The sequence below is a fragment of the Anser brachyrhynchus genome, assembly GCF_964034855.1.
Source record: "Anser brachyrhynchus genome assembly, chromosome: 34".
NCBI lineage: Eukaryota > Metazoa > Chordata > Aves > Anseriformes > Anatidae > Anser > Anser brachyrhynchus.
In genome coordinates this window covers 309434-335270 of record NC_137727.1, presented here as the reverse complement: position 1 = coordinate 335270, position 25837 = coordinate 309434, and the positions used below count along the sequence as shown (strand labels likewise).

Below are 25837 nucleotides of genomic sequence, written 5' to 3'. Positions count from 1 at the left end.
CCCAACCATCCATCATCTTCTCATCCATCCATCCAACCAACCATCAAGTCTGGTGTCCCTCCGTCCATCCACCCATCTTCTCATCCATCCACCCAACCAACCATTCAACCATCAAATCTGGTGTCCCTCCATCCATCCATCTCCATCTTCTCATCCACCTTCTCCACCAGCCATCCATCCCATCTGGTGTCCAACCATCCAACCATCAAGTCTGGTGTCCCTCCATCCATCCACCTTCTCCACCAGCCATCCACCTTCTCCATCTTCTCATCCAACCATCTTCTCATCCATCCGTCCATCCATCCAACCACCTCCTCGTCCACCCACCCCAACGTCCCCCCCCCCCCGGAGACCCCCGAAGACACCACTCCGCGGAGACCAGGCGGTGCGAGACGAGGCCGGTGGGCTTTATTAGAAGACCAGGAGAACTTCAGGCCACAGAAAGTTATTTACAAAAAAAAAAGGAGGGGTGGGGTGGGGATTTTTGGGGCGAAAAACCTATTTACCGGGGGTCTTCTGGAGAGGACGTTGGGTGAACCTCATGGGCAACCCTTCGTGGACCACCATGCAGGCGTAGGACACGCCCCCCTGCCAGCTGGCCTTGGGGACGGTCATCTTGCTGTAGAGGAAGAAGGTCCCGTCCCCGTTGGCCTCCTTGAGGGGTGGGGTGGTGACGAACTCGGTGGCCGGGACGCTGTTGTGGTTCCTCAGCCACTGGACCTCCACGTTCTCGGGCTGGAAGCCCCTCACCAGGCAGGTGAGGGTGACCTCGGCCAGGGCCATCTCCTCGGCGTGGGGTGGGAAGGTGAAGATGTGCGGCGGGGTGACCTTGCCTGGAAAGGAGGCCCGGGGTTAACCCAAAGGGGGCGGTTTTGGGGCGGGGTTGGTGGTGGGACGCCAACCTACATGGTGGTGGGACTCCATTCCACATGGTAGGACTCCATCCCCACGTGGTGGGACACCGAACTACGTGGTGGGTCATCAAATTACGTGGTGGGACGCCAAATTACATGGTGGGACTCCATCCCACGTGGTGGGACACCAACCTACGTGGTGGTGGGACTCCATTCCACATGGTAGGACTCCATCCCCACGTGGTGGGACACCGAACTACGTGGTGGGACTCCACCCCACGTGGTGGGGCACCAAACTACTTGGTGGGGCACCAAATTATACGGTGGGACACCAACCTACGTGGTGGTGGGACATCAACCAACATGGTGGGACATCGGCTGTCATGGTGAGACCCCAAATTACGTGGTGGGACCCCAAACTATGGGGCGGGTCGCCAAATTACATGGTGGTGGGACACCATCCCCACGTGGTGGGACGCCAAGCTACGTGGTGGGTGGCCAAACTATGTGGTGGGACGCCAAATTACATGGTGGGACTCCATCCCCACGTGGTGGGGCACCAAATTATGAGGTGGGGCGCCAACCTCCGTGGTGGTGGGACTCCATCCCCACGTGGTGGGACACTGACCTACGTGGTGGTGGGACTCCATCCTACGTGGTGGGACATCAAACTACGTGGTGGGACCCCAACCCCACGTGGTGGGACATCAGCCTAGGTGGTGGGCCCCCACCCCCGCGCGGCGGGCCACCAACCTGCGTGCTTGGAGATGCTCTTGCTGATGGGCTCGGGGAGGTCCTCGTGTTGCACGGTGCAGGTGAAGCGCTCGCCGGCCACCCAGTCCTGGGTGGAGACGGCCAGCGAGCTGCTGGCCGTGAAGGTGCTGTTGAAGTGCTCGCTGAGGACCATGGGGTCCGGCCGGAGGACGCCGCTCTTCTCACGGGTCCAGGAGATGCTCAAGCTGGCGTCGCTGGGCAGGTTGACCACCACGCAGTGGATCTTGGCGTCCTGGCGGACGTAGAGGCCACCGGGGCTCGGCGGGACCACGAAGATCTGGATGGGGCTGCAGCTCTGGGAGCCCGGGCCTGCGGGGCGGGAGGAGGGCGCTGGAGGTGGCCACCACCACCACCACCACCCCTGGGGGCTGGTGGCCACGGGGGGGTTGGAAGGCGGCGAGGAGAAGCGCGGTCGGGCGAGCTGCTGGGGTGGTGGAGGTCGTGGTGGGCTTAGGACCTTCTAGAAAGGTCCAAAACATCACGGTCCTACAACCTTCTAGATGTTCTAGAAGGTCCTACAACCTTCTAGAGGTTCTAGAAGGTCCTACAGCCTTCTAGGTGACCCGTCACACCACGGTCCTACAACCTCCTGGAGGTTCTAGCCCACCATGGTCTTGAGACCTTCTAGAAAGGTCCAAAACATCACGGTCCTACAACCTTCTAGATGTTCTAGAAGGTCCTACAACCATCTAGGTGACCCGTCACACCATGGTCCTACAACCTTCTGGAGGTTCTAGCACTCCCTGGTTGTAGAACCTTCTGGAATGGTCCTACACATCATGGTCCTTCAACCTTCTAGGCTGGTAGGACCCATCACGGTCACGCAACGTCCTCCACCGTCACGGTCGTGCGACCTTCACCGCGGTCACGTGAGCTTCTACACCTGGTAGGACCCACCATGGTCATCCAACCTTCTGCACCTGGTAGGACCCATCATGGCCATCCAACCTTCTAAGCTGGTAGGACCCACCATGGTCATGGAACCTTCTACACCTGGTAGGACCCATCATGGTCATCCAACCTTCTACACCTGGTAGGACCCATCATGGTCATCCAACCTTCTACACCTGGTAGGACCCGTCATGGTCATGGAACCTTCTACACCTGGTAGGACTCGTCATGGTCATCCAACCTTCTACACCTGGTAGGACCCACCATGGTCATCCAACCTTCTACACCTGGTAGGACCCACCATGGTCATCCAACCTTCTACACCTGGTAGGACCCACCATGGTCATCCAACCTTCTACACCTGGTAGGACCCACCATGGTCATGGAACCTTCTACACCTGGTAGGACCCATCATGGTCATCCAACCTTCTACACGTGGTAGGACCCGTTATGGTCATCCAACCTTCTACACCTGGTGGAGCCCACCATGGTCACGGAACCTTCTAGGTTGGTAGGACCCACCATGGTCATCCAACCTTCTGCTCCTGGTAGGACCCATCATGGTCCTGGAACCTTCCACACCTGGTAGGACCCATCATGGTCATCCAACCTTCTAGGCTGGTAGGACCCACCATGGTCATCCAACCTTCTACACCTGGTAGGACCCACCATGGTCATGGAACCTTCTACACTTGGTAGGACCCATCATGGTCATCCAACCTTCTGCACCTGGTAGGACCCACCATGGTCATCCAACCTTCTACACCTGGTAGGACCCATCATGGTCATGGAACCTTCTACACCTGGTAGGACCCATCATGGTCACGGAACCTTCTAGGCTGGTAGGACCCACCATAGTCATCCAACCTTCTGCACCTGGTAGGACCCACCATGGTCCTGGAACCTTCTAGGCTGGTGGAACCCATCACGGTCACGGAACCTTCTAGGCTGGTGCCACACACCGCAGTCACGTGATTCTGATTCTTTTTTATTATTTTTTGGGGGTTTTCACCAAAATCTCCGTTTTTTTTTTTTTTTTCTCCCCACCGGTCCTCGGGTTCCGGAGAGGTCCCAGGGCGACGGGAAGGTGGCCACCGATGTCCCGAGGGTGGGGGGAGGAGAAGGACCTGCTGGGGTTGTCCGCCCCCGCCAGGTTTCGGAGGTGGGGGGGGGTGGGGGGTGGTTCCTCGAGGAACGTTTGGAGGACCTCGCGGTCGACAGTCGTGGCCAGCAGGGGGGTCAGGAGGACAACCAAGGTGGTCAGAATTCTGGGGGGGGGGCAAGAGGCGGAGATGTTCTCCGGTTCCTAGGCTGGAGGAACCCACCGCGGTCGTCCGACCTTCTAGGCTGCTGGAACCCACCATGGTCATCCAACCTTCTAGGCTGGTGGAACCCATCACGGTCATCATCATCCTCCACTAGTAGGACCCACTATGGTCGTGGAACCTTCTCCTACCCTGCTAGAACCCACCATGGTCATCCAACCTTCTAGGCTGGTAGAACCCATCATGGTCATGGAACCTTCTCCTACCCTGGTGGAACCCATCTTGGTCACCCAACCTTCTAGGCTGGTAGAACCCATCATGGTCACGGAACCTTCTAGGCTGGTAGAACCCATCATGGTCATGGAACCTTCTACACCTGGTGGAACCCACCATGGTCATTCAACCTTCTAGGCTGGTGGAACCCATTGTGTCCTTCACGGGTAGAACCCGTCATGGTCATGGAACCTTCTCCTACCCTGGTGGAACCCATCATGGTCATGGAACCTTCTCCTACACTGGTAGGACCCGTCCTGGTCACGGAACCTTCTACCCCTGGCAGAACCCAACGAGGTCCTGGAACCTTCTAGGCTGGTGGAACCCATCATGGTCATATATCAACCTTGACTGGTGGAACCCATCATGGTCACAGAACCTTCTCCTACACTGGTAGGACCCGTCCTGGTCATGGAACCTTCTCCTACCCTGGTGGAACCCATCATGGTCACGGAACCTTCTCCTACACTGGTAGGACCCGTCCTGGTCATGGAACCTTCTACCCCTGGTGGAACCCATCATGGTCATCCAACCTTCTAGGCTGGTAGAACCCATCATGGTCATGGAACCTTCTCCTACACTGGTAGGACCCGTCCTGGTCATGGAACCTTCTACCCTGGCGGAACCCAACCAGGGCCTGGAACCTTCTACCCCGGCGGAACCCCCCCCCGAGATCCCACCACCACCACCTCCGCGCCGCCCTTGTCCTCCTCACCTGGGCAGAAGCGGCTGTGATCCTGCGCCTTGGTGCCGGTCGCGGGGTGCTTGACCTGGCAGGTGATGGCCTTGCCCTCCTTCCAGTCTTCTAGCGACACGTTGGTGCGGCTGGTGGCCGTGTAGGTGGTGGCCCCGGCGTCGCGCCGCGGCGGCGTCAACGTCCCCACCAGCAGGCCCGGCACGCCGTTCACCAGCCACTCGACCTCCACGGTGGCCGGCGAGAAGCCGGAGATGACGCAGAGGAACTCCAGGGAGTCGCCGCCCGTGGCGCTGCAGGCGGAGCTGTGGAGGAGCTGGACCTCGGGGGGGGTGGGGACCTCTGGGGTGGTGCAAACTGGGGGGGGAGGGGGGGGGAGATTGGAGGTGTTATGGGGTCTCGAGGTGGTCCTCAGAGGTTCTGGGGGTCTCCTGGAGGTCCCGCCACATTGGGTGGCTTGTGGGGTGAGGTGGGGACGTGGTATGGGCCAAGGAACCTCACATCTTGGACGAGTTATGGGGTCTCGAGGTGGTCCTGAGGGGTTCTGAGGGTCTCCTGGAGGTCTCGCCCCATTTGGGGAGTTGTAGGGTGAGGTGGGGACCTTCTGTGGGCCAAGGAACCTCACATCTTGGAGGTGTTATGGGGTCTGGAGGAGGTCCTCAGAGGTTCTGGGGGTCTCCTGGAGGTCCTGCCCCATTTGGGGAGTTGTAGGGTGAGGTGGGGACCTTCTGTGGGCCAAGGAACCTCAAATATTGGACGAGTTATGGGGTCTGGAGGAGGTCCTGAGGGGTTCTGGGGGTCTTCTGGAGGTCCTGCCCCATGAAGGGAGTTGTAGGGTGAGGTGGGGACCTTCTGTGGGCCAAGGAACCTTGGGGACTCCCCAAATATTGGACGAGTTATGGGGTCTCGAGGTGGTCCTGAGGGGTTCTGGGGGTCTTCTGGGGGTCTTCTGGAGGTCCTGCCCCATTGAGGGAGTTGTAGGGTGAGGTGGGGACCTTCTGTGGGCCAAGGAACCTCAGATCTTGGAGGTGTTATGGGGTCTGGAGGAGGTCCTCAGAGGTTCTGGGGGTCTCCTGGAGGTCCCGCCCCATTGGGTGCCTTATGGGGTGAGGTGGGGACGTGGCGGGACCCCGGGGACCTCTTGGCCAATCGCAGGGGAAGGGGAGGTCCTCGCACGGTCCAACGGAGGTCGGGGCCCTCCCACCCCAACCGACGGGAGGTCCCCGCGTGGTCCAACCGGGGGGGCTCGGGGAGGTCCCGTCCCACCCCACCCAGAGCTATGGGGTGAGGGGAGGAGCTCCCACGGCCCTATGAGCTTCAGGGACCTCCCACCCCACTGCAGAAGCTGTGGGGCCAGGGGTGGTCTTCGCCTTCTCCAGGTCTTCGGGACCTCCCACCCCCATTGGACGGGTTGTGGGGTCGGGCGGGAACCTGAAGGTATTTATGGGGTCTTGAGGACCTCCCACCCCACCCGACCACTTATGGGGCCTGGTGGGACCTCCAGATGTTCTCGAGGTCTTGTAGGAACCTCACGATCTCCAAGAGGTCTTGAGGACCTCCTGCCCTATTAGACCAGTTATGGGGTCTGGTGGGAACCTGAAGGTATTTATGGGGTCTTGAGGACCTCCCACCCCACCCGACCACTTATGGGGCCTGGTGGGACCTCCAGATGTTCTCGAGGTCTTGTAGGAACCTCACGATCTCCAAGAGGTCTTGAGGACCTCCTGCCCTATTAGACCAGTTATGGGGTCTGGTGGGAACCTGAAGGTAATTATGGGGTCTTGAGGACCTCCCACCCCACCCGACCGCTTATGGGGCCTGGCGGGACCTCCAGATACCCAGGAGATCTTGAGGACCTCCTACCCTATTAGATGACTTATGGGGTCTGGTGGGAACCTGAAGGTATTTATGGGGTCTTGGGGACCTCCCACCCCACCCGACCACTTATGGGGCCTGGTGGGAACTCCAGATACCCAGGAGATCTTGAGGACCTCCTACCCTATTAGATGACTTATGGGGTCTGGTGGGAACCTGAAGGTATTTATGGGGTCTGGAGGCCCTCCCACCCCACACGACCACTTATGGGGCCTGGTGGGACCTCCAGAAGTTCTCGAGGTCTTGTAGGAACCTCCAGATATCCAAGAGGTCTTGAGGACCTCCTACCCTAGTAGATGAATTATGGGGTCTGGTGGGAACCTGAAGGTATTTATGGGGTCTTGGGGACTTCCCACCCCACCCGACCACTTATGGGGCCTGGTGGGACCTCCAGATGTTCTCGAGGTCTTGAGGACCTCCTGCCCTAGTAGATAAATTATGGGGTCTGGTGGGAACCTGAAGGTATTTATGGGGTCTGGAGGCCCTCCCACCCCACCCGACCACTATGGGGCCTGGTGGGACCTCCAGATGTTCTCGAGGTCTTGAGAACCTCCTGCCCTATTAGATGACTTATGGGGTCTGGTGGGAACCTGAAGGTATTTACGGGGTCTGGAGAACCCCCCACCCCATCCAACCACTTGCGGGCCCCGCCACCCCCCCAAACCCCCCCCGCCCCCCAAAACAACCTCCGCTACGGGGTCCGGCCCCTTCCGTACCTTCCACCTCCTTGGTCAGGGTGACGCCGGTGGCCGGGTGGTTGACGCTGCAGGTGAAGGAGTCCCCCCGGGAGGCGCGGGGCGGGCGCAGGAAGCCGGCGCGTTGGTGGGGCCCGGCGCCGACGGTCTCGGGGACGGCGAGGGCGGCGCCGGCGGCGGCCCCGGTCCAGGAGAAGGTGACGGGGCCGGGGACGAAGCCCGTGGCCAAGCAGCCCAGGACGGGCCTGTCCTGGGTGGAGCCGCAGCAGGAGGAGATGGGGAAGACGGAGGGCGCCGTGGGGCTGGCTGTGGGGCGGGGGGAAGAGGTTGGGGGGCGGCGATGTGGGGCGGGGAGGTTGGGGGGCGGGGTGGTTGTGGGGCGGGGAGGTGGGTACGTAGAGAGCTCCAGCCCCACAGATGTCCCTGCCCCACAACTGTCTCCAGCCCCACAGATGTCTCCTGCCCCACAGATGTCCCCCCCCCCCGCCCCACAAGTACTTCTAAGGACATGTAGACACCTGCAGCCCCACATCTATCTCTCTGCCCCACAACTGTCTCCCTGCCCCACAACTGTCTCCCTGCCCCATAGCAAACTCCAGCCCCACATCTGTCCCCCCTGCCCCATAGCGATCTGCCCCACAAGTGGTTCGAAGGACACACGGAGATCGCCAGCTCCACATCTATCTCTGCCCCACATCTATCTCCAGCCCCACACCTATCTCCCCCCTGCCCCATAGCGATCTGCCCCACAAGTGCTTCTAAGGACATGTAGACATCTGCAGCCCCACATCTATCTCCAGCCCCACAACTGTCTCCCTGCCCCATAGCAAACTCCTGCCCCACAACTGTCTCTGCCCCACAGCTATCTCCCCCCTGCCCCATAGCGATCTGCCCCACAAGTGGTTCGAAGGACATGTGGAGATCTCCAGCCCCACATCTATCTCTGCCCCACATCTATCTCCAGCCCCACATCTATCTCCAGCCCCATAGCAAACTCCTGCTCCACAACTGTCTCTGCCCCATATGTAGCTCCAGCCCCACATCTATCTCCCCCCTGCCCCATAGCGATCTGCCCCACAAGTGGTTCGAAGGACACATGGAGATCTCCAGCCCCACATCTATCTCTGCCCCACAACTATCTGTGCCCCACAACTATGTCCAGACCCACAGATCTCCCTGCCCCACATCTATCTCCAGCCCCACAACTGTCTCTGCCCCATAGCAAACTCCAGCCCCACAGCTATCTCTGCCCCACATCTATCTCCCCCCTGCCCCATAGCGATCTGCCCCACAAGTGGTTCGAAGGACACGTGGAGATCTCCAGCCCCACACCTATCTCTGCCCCACATCTATCTCCAGCCCCATAGCGATCCCAGCCCCACAAGTGCTTCTAAGGACACGTGGACCTCTCCAGCCCCACAGCTCTCCCTGCCCCACAGCTAGCTCAGCCCCACAGCTCCCCCGACCCATAACTAGCTCAGCCCCACAGCTAAGTCAGCCCCACAGCTCTCCCTGCCCCACCGCTAGCTCTGCCCCACAGCTTTCCCCAGACCCACAGCTAGCTCAGCCCCACAGCTCTCTCCTGCCCCACAGCTAGCTCTGCCCCACAGCTCTCCCCTGCCCCATAGCTCTCCCTGACCCACAGCTAGCTCAGCCCCACAGCTTTCCCTGCCCCATAACTAGCTCAGACCTACAGCTCTCTCCTGCCCCACAGCTCTCCCTGCCCCATAGCTAGCTCAGCCCCACAGCTGGCTCAGCCCCACAGCTCTCCCTGACCCCCAGCTCTCCATAGCAAACAGCTCTCCCTGCCCCACAGCTGGCTCTGCCCCACAGATCCCCCTGACCCACAGCTTTCTCCTGCCCCACAGCTCTCCCTGACCCCCAGCTAGCTCTGCCCCACAGCTCTCCCTGACCCACAAATCTCCCCTGCCCCACAGCTAGCTCAGACCCACAGCTCTCTCCTGCCCCACAGCTCTCCCTGACCACAGCTAGCTCAGACCCACAACTAGCTCTGCCCCATAGCTCTCCTGACCCACAGCTAGCTCAGCCTCACAGTTTTCTCCTGCCCCATAACTAGCTCAGCCCCACAGCTCTCTCCTGCCCCACAACTATCCATAGCAAACAGCTCTCCCTGCCCCACAGCTAGCTCTGCCCCACAGCTTTCCCCCGACCCACAGCTGGCTAAGACCCACAGCTCTCTGCTGCCCCACAGCTCTCCTGCCCCACAGCTATCCTTAGCAAACAGCTCTCCCTGCCCCACAGCTAGCTCTGCCCCACAGCTAGCTTAGACCCACAAATCTCCCCTGCCCCACAGCTCTCCCTGACCCAGAGCTAGCTCAGACCCACAGCTCTTCTTGACCCACAGATCCCCCGCCCCACAGCTAGCTCAGCCCCACAGATCCCCCTGCCCCATAGCTCTCCTGACCCACAGCTCCCCCTGCCCCACAGCTGGCTCAGCCCTACAGCTCTCTTGCCCCACAGCTCTCCCTGCCCCACAGCTCTCCCTGCCCCACAGCTCTCCCTGCCCCACAGCTCTCCCTGCCCCACAGCTCTCCCTTGCCCCACAGCTCTCCCTTGCCCCACAGCTCTCCCTTGCCCCACAGCTAGCTCTGCCCTACAGCTCTCCCTGCCCCACAGCTCTCTCCTGCCCCACAGCACTCCCTGACCATAGCTAGCTCAGACCCACAGCTAGCTCTGCCCCATAGCTCTCCTGCCCCACAGCTAGCTCAGCCCTACAGCTCTCTCCTGCCCCACAGCTCTCCCTGACCATAGCTAGCTCAGACCCACAACTAGCTCTGCCCCATAGCTAGCTCTCCTGACCCACAACTAGCTCAGCCCCAAAGCTCTCTCCTGCCCCACAGCTCTCCCTGACCATAGCTAGCTCAGACCCACAACTAGCTCAGCCCCACTGCTAGCTCTCCTGCCCCACAGCTAGCTCAGCCCCACAGATCCCCCTGCCCCATAGCTCTCCTGACCCACAGCTCCCCCTGCCCCACAGCTAGCTCAGCCCCACAGATCCCCCTGCCCCATAGCTCTCCTGACCCACAGCTAGCTCAGCCCCGCAGCTCTCCCTGGCCCCATACCCAGGCTCCCCCATTTCTTTGTCCATGCCGGAGATTTGGGCTCAGTTCTGGAGGTTTTGGGTCCGTGGTGGATCCCCTGGGATTGCTGAGGAGTCTTGGGTCCAAAAACGGAGATTTTTGGGGTCCGTCCCAGAGCCCCTGCGGTCCTGCTGCTGTTTTGGGGTCATTTTGGACATTTTGGGACCGTGATAAGATTTTTGGGTCCGTAATGGAGATTTTTGGGTCCATACCGGAGATTTTTGGAGCCCTTCGATCTTTGCTTGAGATTTTGGGATCAGATTGGAGATATTGGGGTCCAAAACGAAGATTTTGGGTCTGTGATGAAGATTGAGTCCATGATGAAGTTTTTGGGTCCTTAACAGAGGTTTTTGGGTCCACGCTGAAGCTTCTTGACCTTCGGTGGAGTTTTGGGGTCTATGTTGGAGTTTTTCGGTCCATAATGGAGATTTTTTGGTCCATCTTGGATTTTTGGGGTCCTCCATGGACATTTTGGGGTCCTTGCTGGAGATTCTGAGTCCATAATGTAGATTTTTGGGTCCGTGATGGAGGTTTTGCAGTCAAAAATGGAGATTTTTGTGTCCATGATGGAGGTTTTGCAGTCAAAAATGGAGATTTTGGGTCCACGATGGAGGTTTTGGAGTCAGAAACGGAGATTTTGGGTCCATGCTGTTGATCTTGATCCTTGTTGGAATTTTGGGGTAGATACTGGAGTTTTGGGGTCCATGGCAGAGTTTTGGAGCCCGTAATTGAGGTTTTCGAGCCCAGATGCAAATTTTGAGGTCCGCAACGGAGATTTTGGGGTCCACGTGGGCTTTTTTGGGTCCTTCTCAAATCCCCTCGACCCGCGCTGAGATTTTGGGGTCAACAGCGGCGATTTTGGGTCCCCGCCGGCGATTTTGGGCACGGAGCTCTGCCTGGAGCCGCGAGCGACAAAAACCTGCGATAACAGAAATAACCCAAAATTACCCAAAACAACCCCATTGGCCGCCTCCGCCGGGGTGGAAAAACAACCAAGCTGTCAGGGCCGATGACGTCATCACCACCCCCACCCTTTCCCGCATTTGGGTGAATTTCTGCAGAAATCGGCCACCGTGGCAGCAGGGGGGCAGGAGAGGCCCAAAATTGCCGTTTCTGTCCTCGTTTTGGTGCCGTTCGGGGGTGTTTTCGCGCGGTGGCCGCTGGGGGTCGCTACGGGACCGCTGTGGGGCGATCAATAACCAGTGGGGTCAGTTATGGGGTCAATAACCGGTAGGATCGATAACCAATGGGAGTGATGACTAATCAATCGATAATCAATCGGGTTATCAATAACCCCGCACATCGATGACCAACGGTGTCAATAATAGGGTCAATAATGGGTAGGATCGATAACCAATAGGGTCAATAACTGATAGGGCCAATAACCAATAGGGTCAATAAACCATAGGATCAATAACCAATAGGGTCAATAATGGGTAGGATCGATAACCCGCAGGATCGATAACCAATAGGGTCAATAACCCGTAGGATCAATAACGAATAGGGTCAATAAACCATAGGATCAATAACCAATAGGGTCAATAATGGGTAGGATCAATAACTAATAGGGTCAATAAACAATAGGATCAATAATGGGTAGGATCAATAACCAATAGGGCCAATAAACCATAGGATCAATAACCAATAGGGTCAATAATGGGTAGGGCCAATAACTGATAGGGCCAATAACCCGTAGGATCGATAACCAATAGGGTCAATAACGGGTAGGATCGATAACCAATAGGGTCAATAAACCATAGGATTAATAACCAATAGGGTCAATAACTGATAGGGCCAATAACCAATAGGGTCAATAATGGGTAGGATCGATAACCAATAGGGTCAATAAACCATAGGATCAATAACCAATAGGGTCAATAACTGATAGGGCCAATAACCAATAGGGTCAATAATGGGTAGGATCGATAACCAATAGGGTCAATAACTGATAGGGCCAATAACCCATAGGATCAATAACCAATAGGGTCAATAAACCGTAGGATCAATAACCAATAGGGTCAATAATGGGTGGGATCGATAACCAATATGGTCAATAACCTATACGGCCAATAACCCATAGGACCAATAATCAATGGGGTCAGTAAATAATAGGGTCAATAACCAAAGGGATCAATAACCAATAGAACTGATAACCACTAGGGGCCATAAAATATAGGATTGATGACCTATAGAGTCAATAATCAATAGGACTGGCAATCAATAAGGTCAATAATCAATAGGATTGACAACCGCTAGGGCCAATAACTGATAGGATTAAGCACAGAGAGCCCGTATAATGAACGAATTGATCCCAAACCCAGGTAATTCACCCCAAAACCCAGATAATTTACCCAAACCCCAAGTAATTCACCTCAAAATCCAGTTATTTTACCTCCAAATTCCGGTAATTTACCCCCAAATCCTGGTATTTTACCCCAAAATCCAAGTACTTTACCCCAAAACCCAGGTAATTCACCCCAAAATCCAGGTAATTTGCCCCCAAATCCAAGTAATTCGCCCCCAAATCCAAGTATTTCATCCCCAATCCCAAGGAATTCACCCCAAAATCCAAGGAATTCACCCCAAAATCCAGGTATTTTACCCCCAAATCCAGGTAATTCACCCCAAAACCCAGGTAATTTGCCCCCAAATCCAAAGTAATTCACCCCAAAATCCTAGTATTTCATCCCCAATCCCAAGTAATTCAACCCAAAATGCAGGTATTTTACCCCAAATCCAGGTAACTCACCCCAAAATCGCAGTCATCCCAAAATCTGTGTAATTCACCTCAAAATCCAGGTAGTTTACCCCCAAATCCATGCATTTTACCCCCAAATCCAGGGAATTCACCCCAAAACCCAAGTCACATACCAAATCCAGGTAATCAACCCCAAATCCAAGTGATTCAACCCAAAACCCAGTTAATTTACCCCAAAATCGATGTCACTCCAAAATCCGGGTAATTTACCCCCAAAATACGCATATTTTACCCCCAAAATCCAGGTAATTTACCCCAAATCTGCGTATTTTATCCCAAATCCAGGTACTTTACCCAAAATCCAGGGAATTCGCCCCAATTTTTCTTCTCTCCCCCTCCAGGTGGGTGCCGGCGGTGGAGGAGAAGACGCGTGGTGAGAGGTGGGTGCGGGAGGGCCACCAAGAGGTCACCTTGGTGGGCCACCATGGGCCACCAAGAGGTCATGGGGGCCACCGAGAGGTCACGGTGATGGCCACCAGGAGGTGATGGTGGCCACCAAGAGGTCGTGGTGGCCACCAAGAGGTCGTGGTGGTGGCCACTAGGAGGAGGTGGTGGCCACCAAGAGGTCATGGTGGTGGCCACTAGGAGGAGGTGGTGGCCACCAAGAGGTCATGGTGGTCACTAGGAGGAGGTGGTGGCCACCAAGAGGTCATGGTGGTCACTAGGAGGAGGTGGTGGCCACCAAGAGGTCATGGTGGCCACTAGGAGGAGGTGGTGGCCACCAAGAGGTCATGGTGGCCACCAAGAGGTCATGGTGGTGGCGGCCACCAAGAGGTCATGGTGACCACCAGGAGGAGGTGGTGGCCACCAGGAGGTCATGGTGGTGGCCACCAGGAGGTCATGGTGGTGGCCACCAGGAGGAGGAGTTGGTCACCAAGAGGTCATGGTGGCCACCAAGAGGTATTAATGGTGACGGCCACCAATGGTGGTGGTCACCTACACGTTCTCATGGTGGTGGCCACCAAGAGGAGGTCACGGTGGCCACCAAGAGGTGCCACCGAGCGTCACCTGCAGGTTCCAAAGATGGCCACCTAGACCTGATGGCCACGGCCACCCAGATCTTCTGGCCATGGCCACCCGGATGTGACGGCGACGCTTGTGGGCGTCGAGCTTCTCCAGGACCTCAGTGTCACATCCGTAAGTTACGCACGCGTAGAGCTCGGTGGTGGTCGCCTGGACCCGTTAGCCATGGCCACCTCGACGTGGAATGGAAGCCCACCTGGACGTGCTAGGAAGCCCACCCAGGTTTGCTGGCCATGCTCACGTGGACGTGGGATGGAAGCCCACCTAGATGAGCAAGCAAAGCTCCCCTAGATGTGCTAGGGAAGCCCACCTAGGTTTGCTGGCCATGCTGCCCTAGAGGTCCTACGGAAGCCCACCTAGATCTGCTGGGGAAGCTCCCCTAGATGTGCTAGGGAAGCCCACCAGATTTTCTGGCCATGCTCACCTAGCTGTGCTACGGAAGCCCACCTAGATGTGCTAGGGAAGCCCACCTCGATTTTCTAGCAACACTCAACAAGCTGCTCAAGCAAAGCCCACCGAGATGCACTAGGGAATCCCACCTAGACGTGCTCTGGAAGCCCACCTAGGTGTGCTAGCAAAGCCCACCCGGATTTTCTGGCCACGCTCCCCTAGCTGTGCTATGGAAGCCCACCTAGCTTTTCTGGCCATGCTCACCGAGATGTGCTAGGGAAGCCCACCTCGATTTTCTAGCAATGCTCAACCAGATGCTCAAGCAAAGCCCACCAAGATGTGCTAGGGAAGCCCACCTAGACGTGCTAGGGAAGCCCACCTAGACGTGCTAGGGAAGCCCACCCAGATTTTCTGGCCATGCTCACTGAGGTGTGCTAGGGAAGCTCAACTCGACACGCTGGGGAAGCCCACCAAGGTGTGCTATGGAAGCCCACCTCGATGTGCTAGCAAAGCTCCCCTACATTTTCTGGCCGTGCTCAGCTGGATGTGCTAGCAAAGCTCCCCAGATGTCCTATGGAAGCCCACCTAGATGTGCTAGGAATGCTCACCTGGATTTTCTGGCCGTGGTCTCCTAGATGAGCTAGGGAAGCTCACCGAGATGTGCTATGGAAGCCCACCAAGCAATGCTGGCCATGCTTACCTAGATCTGCTGGGGAAGCTCCCCTAGATGTGCTAGGGAAGCCCACCTAGATGTGATATGGAAGCCCACCTAGGTGTGCTAGCAAACCCACCCAGATTTTTCTGGCCATCTTCACCTAGATCTGCTAGAGAAGCTCACCGAGATGTGCTAGGAAAGCTCACCTAGACGTGCTCTGGAAGCCCACCCAGATTTTCTGGCCGTCCTCACCTAGATGTGCTAGGGAAGCTCACCTGGATGTGCTGGCCATGCCCACCTAGGTTTTCTGGCCATGCTCACCGAGATGTGCTATGGATCCCACCCAGATTTTCCTGCCATGCTCACCCAGATGAGCTAGGGAAGCCTACCGAGGTGTGCTAGCAAAGCTCATCCAGGTTTTCTGGCCATGCTCCCCTAGATGTGCTAGCCATGCCCACCTAGACGTGCTATGGAAGCCCACCAAGATGTGCTAGGGAAGCCCACCAAGATTTTCTGGCCATGCTCCTCTAGATGTGCTAGCAAAGCCCACCTAGATGCGCAGGCCGTGCTCACTGAGATGTGCCAGCAAAGCCTCCCAAGATGGGCCAGGGAAGCCCACCTAGACGTGCTATGAAAGCCCACCTAGGTTTTCCGGACATGCTCACCTAGATGAGCTAGGGAAGCCCACCAAGCAGTGCTGGCCAAGCCCACCTAGATCTGCTAGGGAAGCCCACCTCGATTTTCTAGCAATACTCAACGAGCTGCTCAAGCAAAGCCCACCGAGATGTGCTGGCAAAGCCCACCCAGATTTTCTGGCCATGCTCACCCAGATGTGCTAGGGAAGCTCAACTCGACATGCTATGGAAGCCCACCAAGGTGTGCTAGCAAAGCTCCCCTACATTTTCTGGCCGTGCTCAGCCGGATGTGCAAGCAAAGCTCCCCAGATGTCCTATGGAAGCCCACCTAGATGTGCTAGGAATGCTCACCTGGATTTTCTGGCCATGCTCTCCTAGATGAGCTAGGGAAGCTCACCGAGATGTGCTATGGAAGCCCACCAAGCAATGCTGGCCATGCTCACCTAGATCTGCTGGGGAAGCTCCCCTAGATGTGCTAGCAAAGCCCACCTAGATGTGATATGGAAGCCCACCTAGGTGTGCTAGCAAAGCTCCCCAGATGTCCTATGGAAGCCCACCTAGATGTGCTAGGAATGCTCACCTGGATTTTCTGGCCATGCTCTCCTAGATGAGCTAGGGAAGCTCACCGAGATGTGCTATGGAAGCCCACCAAGCAATGCTGGCCATGCTCATCTAGATCTGCTGGGGAAGCTCCCCTAGATGTGCTAGCAAAGCCCACCTAGATGTGATATGGAAGCCCACCTAGGTGTGCTAGCAAAGCCCACCCAGATTTTCTGGCCATCCTCACCTAGATCTGCTAGAGAAGCTCACCTGGATGTGCTGGCCATGCTCCCCTGGCTTTTCTGGCCATGCTCACCTAGATGAGCTAGGGAAGCCCACCTAGACGTGCTATGGAAGCCCACCTAGATGTGCTATGGAAGCCCATCCAGATTTTCTGGCCGTCCTCATCTAGATGGGCTAGGGAAGCCCACCTAGACATGCTAGCAAAGCCCACCCACATTTTCTGGCCATGCTCACCGAGGTGTGCTAGGGAAGCTCGACTCGACACGCTGGGGAAGTCCACCAAGATATGTTATGGAAGCCCACCTAGATGTGCTAGCAAAGCTTACCTAGGTTTTCTGGCCATGCTCACCTAGACGTGCTAGGGAAGCCCACCTAGGTGTACTAGCAAAGCCCACCTGGATTTTCTGGCCACGCTCACCTAGATGTGCTATGGAAGCCCACCTAGACATGCCATGGAAGCCCACCTAGCTTTTCTGGCCATGCTCACCTAGACGTGCTAGGGAAGCTCACCTAGATGTGCTCTGGAAGCCCACCTAGGTTTGCTGGCCATGCTCGCCTAGATTTTTCTGGCCATGCTCACCTCGATGTGCTAGGGAAACCCACCTAGATGTGCTAAGTAAGCCCACCTAGGTGTGCTAGGGAAGCCCACCCAGATGAGCTAGCAAAGCCTACCAAGGTGTGCTAGCAAAGCTCATCCAGATTTTCTGGCCATCCTCACCTAGATCTGCTAGAGAAGCCCACCGAGATGCGCTAGGAAAGCTCACCTAGCTTTTCTGGCCATGCTCACCTAGACGTGCTCTGGACGCCCACCTAGGTGAGCTAGGGAAGCCCGCCTGGATGTACCAGCAAAGCTCACCCAGGTTCTCTGGCCATGCTCACCGAGATGTGCTATGGAAGCCCACCTCGATTTTCTAGCAATACTCAACGAGCTGCTCAAGCAAAGCCCACCGAGATGCACTAGGGAAGCCCACCTAGACGTGCTATGGAAGCCCACCTAGGATTTCTGGCCATGCCCACCTAGATTTTTCTGGCCATGCCCACCTAGATGTGCTATGGAAGCCCACCTAGGTGTGCTAGCAGAGCTCCCCAACATTTTCTGGTCATGCTCGGCTGGATGTGCAAGCAAAGCTCCCCTAGATGTGCTAGGGAAGCCCACCTAGGTTTTCTGGCCATGCTGCCCTAGAGGTCCTATGGAAGCCCACCTACGTGTGCTAGCAAAGCTCATCCAGGTTTTCTGGCCATGCTCACCTAGCTGTGCTAGGGAAGCTCAACTGGACATGCTAGGGAAGCCCACCAAGGTGTGCTATGGAAGCCCACCTAGATGTGCTAGCAATGCCTGCCCGGATTTTCTGGCCGTGCTCACCTAGACGTGCTAGAGAAGCCCACCTAGACGTGCTATGGAAGCCCACCGAGGAGTGCTGGCCATGCCCACCTAGATCTGCTGGGGAAGCTCCCCTAGATGTGCTAGGGAAGCCCACCTAGGTGTGCTAGGGAAGCCCACCCAGATTTTCTGGCCATCCTCACCTAGATCTGCTAGAGAAGCTCACCTGGATGTGCTGGCCATGCTCCCCTAGCTTTTCTGGCCATTCTCACCCAGATGAGCTAGGGAAGCCCACCTAGACGTGCTATGGAAGCCCACCTAGGTTTGCTGGCCATGCCCACCTAGCTGTGCTAGGGAAGCCCACCTAGACGGGCTAGGGAAGCTCATCCAGGTTTTCTGGCCATGCTCCCCCTAGATGTGCTATCAAAGCCCCCCGAGATGAGCTATGGAAGCCCACCTAGCTGTTTTAGCAAAACTCACCCAAAAAATTCCCCCATGAAACCCACCGTGCTCAGGTTCCATCCAAGCCAGCGGTGCTCAGCCTTGAGACTTTTCTAGAAAAAAAACCCAGCTTGGAGCTGTGCTGGAGGTCCTCACCTCGACCTTCTTCATGAAGCTCAGGTGCGAGCCACGCTAGCGACGCTCAACCTCGATTTTCTCAGAAAAAAGAAAAAAAAAATCCAAATTTTGAGGTTTTTGAGGGACTCTCAGCCTTGAAGTTCCATGGAAAAATCGAGTTTAAGCCGTGCACAGCTTCGATACTATCTCAAAATTATCTCAGCTTCTATATTTTTGGAGGAAATCCCATTTTTGAGCTGTTCAGTGGTGCTCAGATTCGATATTTTTGGAGGAAATCCCATTTTTGAGCTGTTCAGAATCGATATTTTTGGAGGAAATCTCGTTTTTAAGCTGCACAGAGATGGTCAGATTCGATATTTTGGGAGGAAATCCCATCTTTGAGCTACTCGGTGAAGCGCAGATTTGATATTTTAAGAAGAAATCTCAATTTTGAGCTGCTCAATGACCCTCAGAATTGATATTTTTAGAGGAAATCTCATTTTTAAGCTGTTCAGTGATGCTCCGAATTGATATTTTTAGAGGAAATCTCATCTCTGAGCTGTTGAGTGATGCTCAGCTTTGATATTTTTGGAGGAAATCTCAATTTTGAGCTGCGCAGAGATGCTCAGAATCGATATTTTTAGAGGAAATCTTGTCTTTGAGCTGCTCAGTGATGCTCAGAATTTATATTTTTGGAGGAAATCCCATCTTTGAGCTACTCGGTGGAGCGCAGATTTGATATTTTAAGAGGAAATCTCAATTTTGAGCTGCTCAATGACCCTCAGAATTGATATTTTTAGAGGAAATCTCATTTTTAAGCTGTGCAGAGATGCTCAGAATTAATATTTTTGGAGGAAATCCCATCTTTGAGCTACTCGGTGAAGCGCAGATTTGATATTTTTAGAGGAAATCTCATTTTTGAGCTGCACAGAGATGCTCAGAATCGATATTTTTAGAGGAAATCTTGTCTTTGAGCTGCTCAGTGATGCTCAGCTTTTATATTTTTGGATAAAATCTCAATTTTGAGCTGCGCAGTGACGCTCAGCTTCGATATTTTTAGAGGCAGTCTCAATTTTGAGCTGTTCAGTGACGCTCAGCTTCGATATTTTTGGAGGAAATCTCGCTTTTTCAGCTGTGCGGTGATGCTCAACCTCGATCTTCTCTAGGAAACTCCAATTTCGGGCTGCGCTTGCGCTGTTCAACCCCAGTTCTCTCTAGAAAAACCTGATTTTGAGCCCTACCAAAAATACTCAGCCTCGATTTTCTCTAGAAAAGCCAATTTTGAGGTCTTCGAGCAACGCTCAGCTGCAAAATTATTTTTTAAAAAAATCAGTTTTGAGCCATTTCGGTGGTGCTCAACCTCGACCTCTTCTAGGAACCTCAAGTTTTTGCCATTTTTGTGAGGCTCAGCCTCAATTTTTGGTAGAAAAACCTCAATTTTCAGCCAATCAAGCCACCTTTTTCCTGCAGCCCCGCTCAGCAAAAGCAGCCCCGTGTCCTCTCCAGACCACCCCCCACCCCACCATCTCCTTACCATCAGAAGGTCCCAAAACGGGTAGAAGAACCCAAAATGGGACGAGGGTAGGGGAGCGGCGCAGCCGACGCCACGCGCCGAAATATTTCGGGGTCAGGGGCGGGCGGGTGGGTGGGAGACCTCGGTGCGACGCCGTGACGTGGGGGTGGGTTTTTTTGGGGTGAGAAACGGCGTCGGGAGGAAACTCTTTGCCCTTGTGAACTTCCCCCCCTGTCTGGCCACGAGGTCCCCCGGGGCCCGGCGTCTCGGGGTCGCTTTCACATCGCCTTTCGGCGGAGGTCCTCCACCTGCTGGGGTGGCGGACGGTCCTCCGGCCGCCACCGAAATTTGGGGGTTCTCCTCCTGCTCCCGCAGTCTCCGCCACCGCCCCCACCGCCTACTCGCTGGTCCCCTGCCTCGATGACTGCAAGGGCAACGTCACCATCGGCTGCTTCGTGAGCGACTTCTTCCCCGAGCCCGTCACCATCAGCTGGGTGTCCAACGTCGCGGGTGACCAGGTGACCTTCCCGGCCGTCCAGGGCAGCGACAGCTTCTACAGTGCCAGCAGCCAGCTCACGGTGCCGGCCAGCAGCTTCGACGGCAAGTCCTTCCAGTGCAAGGTCAACCACGCGGCCACCTCCACCTCCCTCACCAAAGTCATCGAAGGTGAGGAAGACGTCGGTGGTCCTGGTGTCGTGGGACGGTTCGGTCGGCTCCTAGATGGGTTGGGGGTGGTTTCAGCCTTGATCTTGGTCTTCCATGATGGTTTGGTCATCTCCTAGTTGGGTTGGCGTTGGTCTTCCATGATGGTTTGGTCATCTCCTAGTTGGGTTGGCGTTGGTCTTCCATGATGGTTTGGTCATCTCCTAGTTGGGGCTGGCGTTGGTCTTCCATGATGGTTTGGTCATCTCCTAGTTGGGGTTGGCGTTGGTCTTCCATGATGGTTTGGTCATCTCCTAGTTGGGTTGGCCTTGGTCTTGGTCTTCCATGATGACTTGGTCAACCCTTAGATGGGTTGGAGGTGCTTTAAGTCTCGCTCTTGGCCTTCCATGATGACTTGGCCAACTCCTAGTTGGGTTGGGGTTGGTTTCAGCCTCGATCTTGGACTTCCATGACGGCTTGGTCAAGTCCTAGCTGTGTTGGTGTTGGTCTTGGCCTTCCACGAAGACTTGGTCAACTCCTAGTTGGGTTGACGTTGGTCTAGATGGGTTGGCCTTGCTCTTGGTCTTCTAAGGTGACCTGGCCAACTCCTAGATGAGCTGGGGCAGCTTCCAGCATTGATCTTGGTCTTCCATGACGACTTGGTCAACTCCTAGATGGGTTCTGATCCTTTTCTTCTGCAGGTAAGTGTCCTGTTGATGACCCCCCGGAGGTGAAGCTCCTCAGCTACCCGACCCAAGAAGACCCCGAGAAGAAGGTCCTGCTGGTGTGCCTCATCGAGGGGCTGGAGGGCAGCAACGCCCAGGTGGAGTGGCTGGTGAACGGGGTGGTCCAGAACCTGGAGGAGGACAACTACAGCTGCAGCGGGTGCTCCAACAAGAAGGCCACGCAGTGGAGCCAGGTCAACGTCAGCCGGCAGAGCTGGGACCAGGGGGCCGAGTTCTCCTGCAGGGTGTCCCACGCGTCGCTCAAGGAGCCCATCGTCAAGTCCATCAGCACCTACTGCAAAGGTGAGGGCCGTGGCGTGGGCGGGAGGTTGGGTGGGGTCCTTGGAGGTGGATGGATGGGTAGAAGGTCGGGATGGAAGGTTGGATGGAGTCTTTGGAGGTGGATGGATGGGTAGAAGGTCGGGATGGATGGTTGGATGGAGTCTTTGGAGATGGATGGTCAAGATGGATGGTTGGGTGGGGTCTTTGGAGGTGGATGGACACCACGAGACGACACGCGGCCAGGTGAGTGACACCGCGACGCCAGGAAGCGAAGTGGCGACGGTGGCTTTTGGACCTAAAAAAGCAGAAATTAAGAAAATAGGTGGACGAAGCCACAAAAATTAAGGAAAAAGCACGTTGCGGTCGCAATTTTCTGGGAAAACGCCCCAATTCCCGTCTTCTGGGGTGGGTTTTTAAGGGTCAGGTGCTCAGCCAAGAGGTCCCAGGGGGGATTCGCGCCCCCGGAGATCTGTTTTTTGGTGGGAACGAGGTCCCAAAATCTGCCCCAAAAGGGGAAATGGGGAAATATGGGGAAATGCCCCAAAACTCTGTATTTTTGGTGGGATCGAGAAGTCGGGGAGAGCGTTCGGATGCAGAAATCGGTGTCCCCTGCCCCCCCCCGCCCTGCTCAACGCCGCTCCCTGCTCCCCCCCCCCACCCAGATGGCAAAACCAAGCTGGAGGTCTCCATCCTCCCCCCGTCCTTGGAGGACCTCTACCTCAGCCAGAACGCCAGCATCACCTGCGTGGCGGCCAACGCCCCCGAAGACCTGAAGTTCTCCTGGTCCCGGAGCGCCGGGACCGCCTTGGACGTGTCCTCCGGGGAGCCCGAGAAGCAGGAGAACGGCCTCTACCGCCTCACCAGCGTCCTGAAGGTCTGCGCCGAGGAGTGGAACAGCGGTGAGACCTTCTCCTGCACCGTGTCCGGCTCGGAGCTCCAAGTACCCATCAAGAAGTCGGTGAAGAAAGACCTAGGTAGGAAGCCGCCGCTCCTCTCCCGCCCCCGCTCGCAAGCCCCGGTGGGGAAGGAGAAGTTTGGGGCGAGGGCAGAGGTGTTTGGGGCGAAAGGTGGAGAAGTTTGGGGTGAGGACGGAGACGTTTGGGGCAAAGGTGGAGAAGTTTGGGCCAAGAGAAGTTTGGGGCAAGTGGAAGCAGTTGGCTGGAGGAGCTGAGTGGAAAGGGGTTGGCCTACTGGAAGAGGTTCTAGATGGAGAGCAAGGGCTTCTGGGAGAGTCGCCGTGGCCGGTCCGATGGAAGGGTGTGGTCTCCTGGAAGGAACGTGCCCACCAGAAGGTGTTGTCCAGCAGAAGGGTCCACTGGGAGGGTGTACTGGGAGGACCTAGCCTACTGGGAAGGTCTATCGATCTGGAAGGACCTAGCCAACTGGGAAGGTCTTACTGGGAGGACCTAGCCAACTGGAAGGGTCTAGCCAACTGGAAAAGTCTTACTGGGAGGACCTAGGCAACTGGAAGGGTCTATCAATCTGGAAGGACCTAGCCAACTGGAAGGGTCTTACTGGGAGGACCTAGCCAACTGGGAAGGTCTAGCCTACTGGGAAGGTCTATCCAACTGGAAGGACCTAGCCAACTGGAAAAGTCTTACTGGGAGGACCCAGCCAACTGGAAGGACCTAGCCTACTGGAGAGGTCTATCAGTCTGGAAGGACCTAGCCTACTGGAAGGGTCTTACTGGAAGAACCTAGCCTACTGGAAGGGTCTATGAAGCTGGAAGGACCTATCCTACTGGAAGGGTCTTACTGGGAGGACCTAGGCAACTGGAAGGACCTAGCCTACTGGAAAGGTCTAGCCAACTGGAAGGACCTATCCTACTGGAAGGGTCTTACTGGGAGGACCTAGCCTACTGGAGAGGTCTATCAATCTGGAAGGACCTAGCCAACTGGAAGGGTCTTACTGGGAGGACCTAGCCAACTGGAAGGACCTATCCAACTGGAAGGGTCTTACTGGGAGGACCTAGGCAACTGGAAGGACCTATCCTACTGGAAGGGTCTTAATGTGAGGACCTAGCCTACTGGAGAAGTCTATCAATCTGGAAGGACCTAGCCTACTGGAAGGGTCTTATTGGAAGAACCTAGCCTACTGGAAGGGTCTATCAAGCTGGAAGGACCTAGCCAACTGGAAGGGTCTTACTGGGAGGCCTCCCCCGGCCCACCCTGACCTTCTCTTGCGCCCCGCAGCCGTCTCGGTGCAGGCGCCCTCCGTCTACGTCTTCCACCCGCCGGCGGAGGAGCTGGCCCGCCAGGAGACCGCGACCTTGACCTGCCTTGCCTCGGGCTTCCGTCCCCGCGACATCTTGGTCACCTGGACCCAGCAGGACCGTCCGGTGCCTTCCGGCAGCTTCTCGACCTTCGGCCCCCAGGAAGGCGACGGCGGGCTCTTCAGCGTCTACAGCAAGCTGAGCGTGCCGGCGTCCGAGTGGCAGCGAGGGGACAGCTTCGCCTGCGTGGTGGGGCACGAGGGGATCCCGCTGAACTTCGTGCAGAAGAGCCTGGACAAGAGCACGGGTAAACCCACCAACGTCAACGTCTCGGTGATCCTCACCGATTCCGACAGCACCTGCTACTGAGCGCGGGCCGGGGGGGGGCTGTAAATCCGGAAAAAGAAAAAAAAGAAAAAAAAAATACGGTGAAAAAAATATAAGTCCGGTGGAAAAAAAATACGATAATAAAAAAAAAAGATGGAAATCGCGCACAAAAGTTGCGGCGCTGGTGTCTTCATCCGGTGCGTCCACCTCCTCCCAATCCCCGTCCGAAAAAAAAAAAATAACGGTAATAATTCTGAAAAAAATAATAATTCCAGAAAAAATAATGATAATGATGAAAAAAAGATGGAAAAAAAAGAGATGATAATAAGAAAAATCACGGAAATCACACAGAAACATGACGGCGCTGGTGGCTTCATCCGGTGCGTCCACCTCCTCCCAATCCCCGCCCGAAAAAAAAAATAATAACGGTAATAATTCCGAAAAAAAAAATAATAACTCCAAAAAAAAAAATAATGGTAATAATAATGATAATGATGAAAAAAAAAGATGGGAAAAAAAAAGATGATAATAAAAAAAATCATGGAAATCACGCACAAAAGTTGCGGCGCTGGTGTCTTCATCCGGTGTGTCCACCTCCTCCCAATCCCCACCCAAAAGAAAAAATAATAACGGTAATAATTCCGAAAAAAAATAATAATTCCAAAAATAATAATAATAATAATGATGATAATGATGAAAAAAAGTTGGAAAAAAAAAAGATGATGATAAAAAAAAAATGGAAATCATGCAGAAACATAATGGCACTGGTGTCTTCAGCTGGTGCGTCCACCTCCTCCCCATCCCCTTCCAAAAAAACAATTAATGATGATAATTCCAAAAAAAAAATTAATGATGATAATTCTGAAAATCAGAATAACGATGATAATGATGAAAAAAATAAAGATAATAGTTAAAAAAAACAAACAAACAAACAAAAACAAGAAAACAGAAATCACACAGAAACATGCCGGTGCCTTCACCCAGCACATCCACCTCCTCCCAAACCCACCCATCTCCCAGCCCCAATTAGCGACGGGGCTAATTAAATAGGGGTGGGGCTAATCAGTTAGGGATGGGGCTAATTAATTAAGGACAGAGCAAACCCATTAGAGATGGGGCTAATCTATTAGGGATGGGGCAAATCAATTAGGAATGGGGCAAACCAATTAGGAATTGGGCTAATCAATTAGGGATGGGGCTAATCAATTAGGAATGGGGCTAATCAATTAGGAATTGGGCAAATCAATTAGGAATTGGGCTCATCAATTAGGAATTGGTCTAATCAATTAGGGATGGGGCTAATCGATTAGGAATTGGGCTCATCAATTAGGAATTGGGTTAATCAGTTAGGGATGGGGGAAATCAATTAGGAATTGGGCTAATAAATTAGGAATTGGGCTCATCAATTAGGAATTGGGCTAATAAATTAGGAATTGGGCTCATCAATTAGGAATTGGGCTAATCAATTAGGAATTGGGCTAATCAATTAGAAATGGGGCAAATCAATTAGGAATTGGGCAAATCAATTAGGAATTGGGCTCATCAATTAGGAATTGGGTTAATCAATTAGGAATGGGGCAAATCAATTAAG

General features: G+C 55.0%; 2 long non-coding RNA genes and 2 gene segments (V, D, J or C); 3 read left to right on the top strand and 1 right to left on the bottom strand.

Moving 5' to 3' along the window:
* Positions 1-386: 386 nt before the first annotated feature.
* Positions 387-13750, bottom strand: LOC308184476 (Ig mu chain C region-like). The segment is given in 6 exons: positions 13591-13750; positions 7343-7627; positions 4773-5108; positions 3056-3174; positions 1608-2088; positions 387-833 (listed from the first exon to the last, which is right to left on the bottom strand).
* Positions 5115-6472, top strand: LOC308184500. The gene is made up of 2 exons (XR_013942670.1): positions 5115-5675; positions 5811-6472. It is a non-coding gene; the product is annotated as an uncharacterized lncRNA (long non-coding RNA).
* A 2397-nt stretch (positions 13751-16147) lies between the features above and the next one.
* On the top strand, positions 16148-20070 carry LOC308184501. The gene is made up of 2 exons (XR_013942671.1): positions 16148-17282; positions 17513-20070. It is a non-coding gene; the product is annotated as an uncharacterized lncRNA (long non-coding RNA).
* Positions 20071-20115: 45 nt separating this feature from the next.
* Positions 20116-24288, top strand: LOC308184475 (Ig alpha-1 chain C region-like). The segment is given in 6 exons: positions 20116-20126; positions 20305-20384; positions 20434-20724; positions 21402-21728; positions 22370-22681; positions 23900-24288.
* Positions 24289-25837: the final 1549 nt, after the last annotated feature.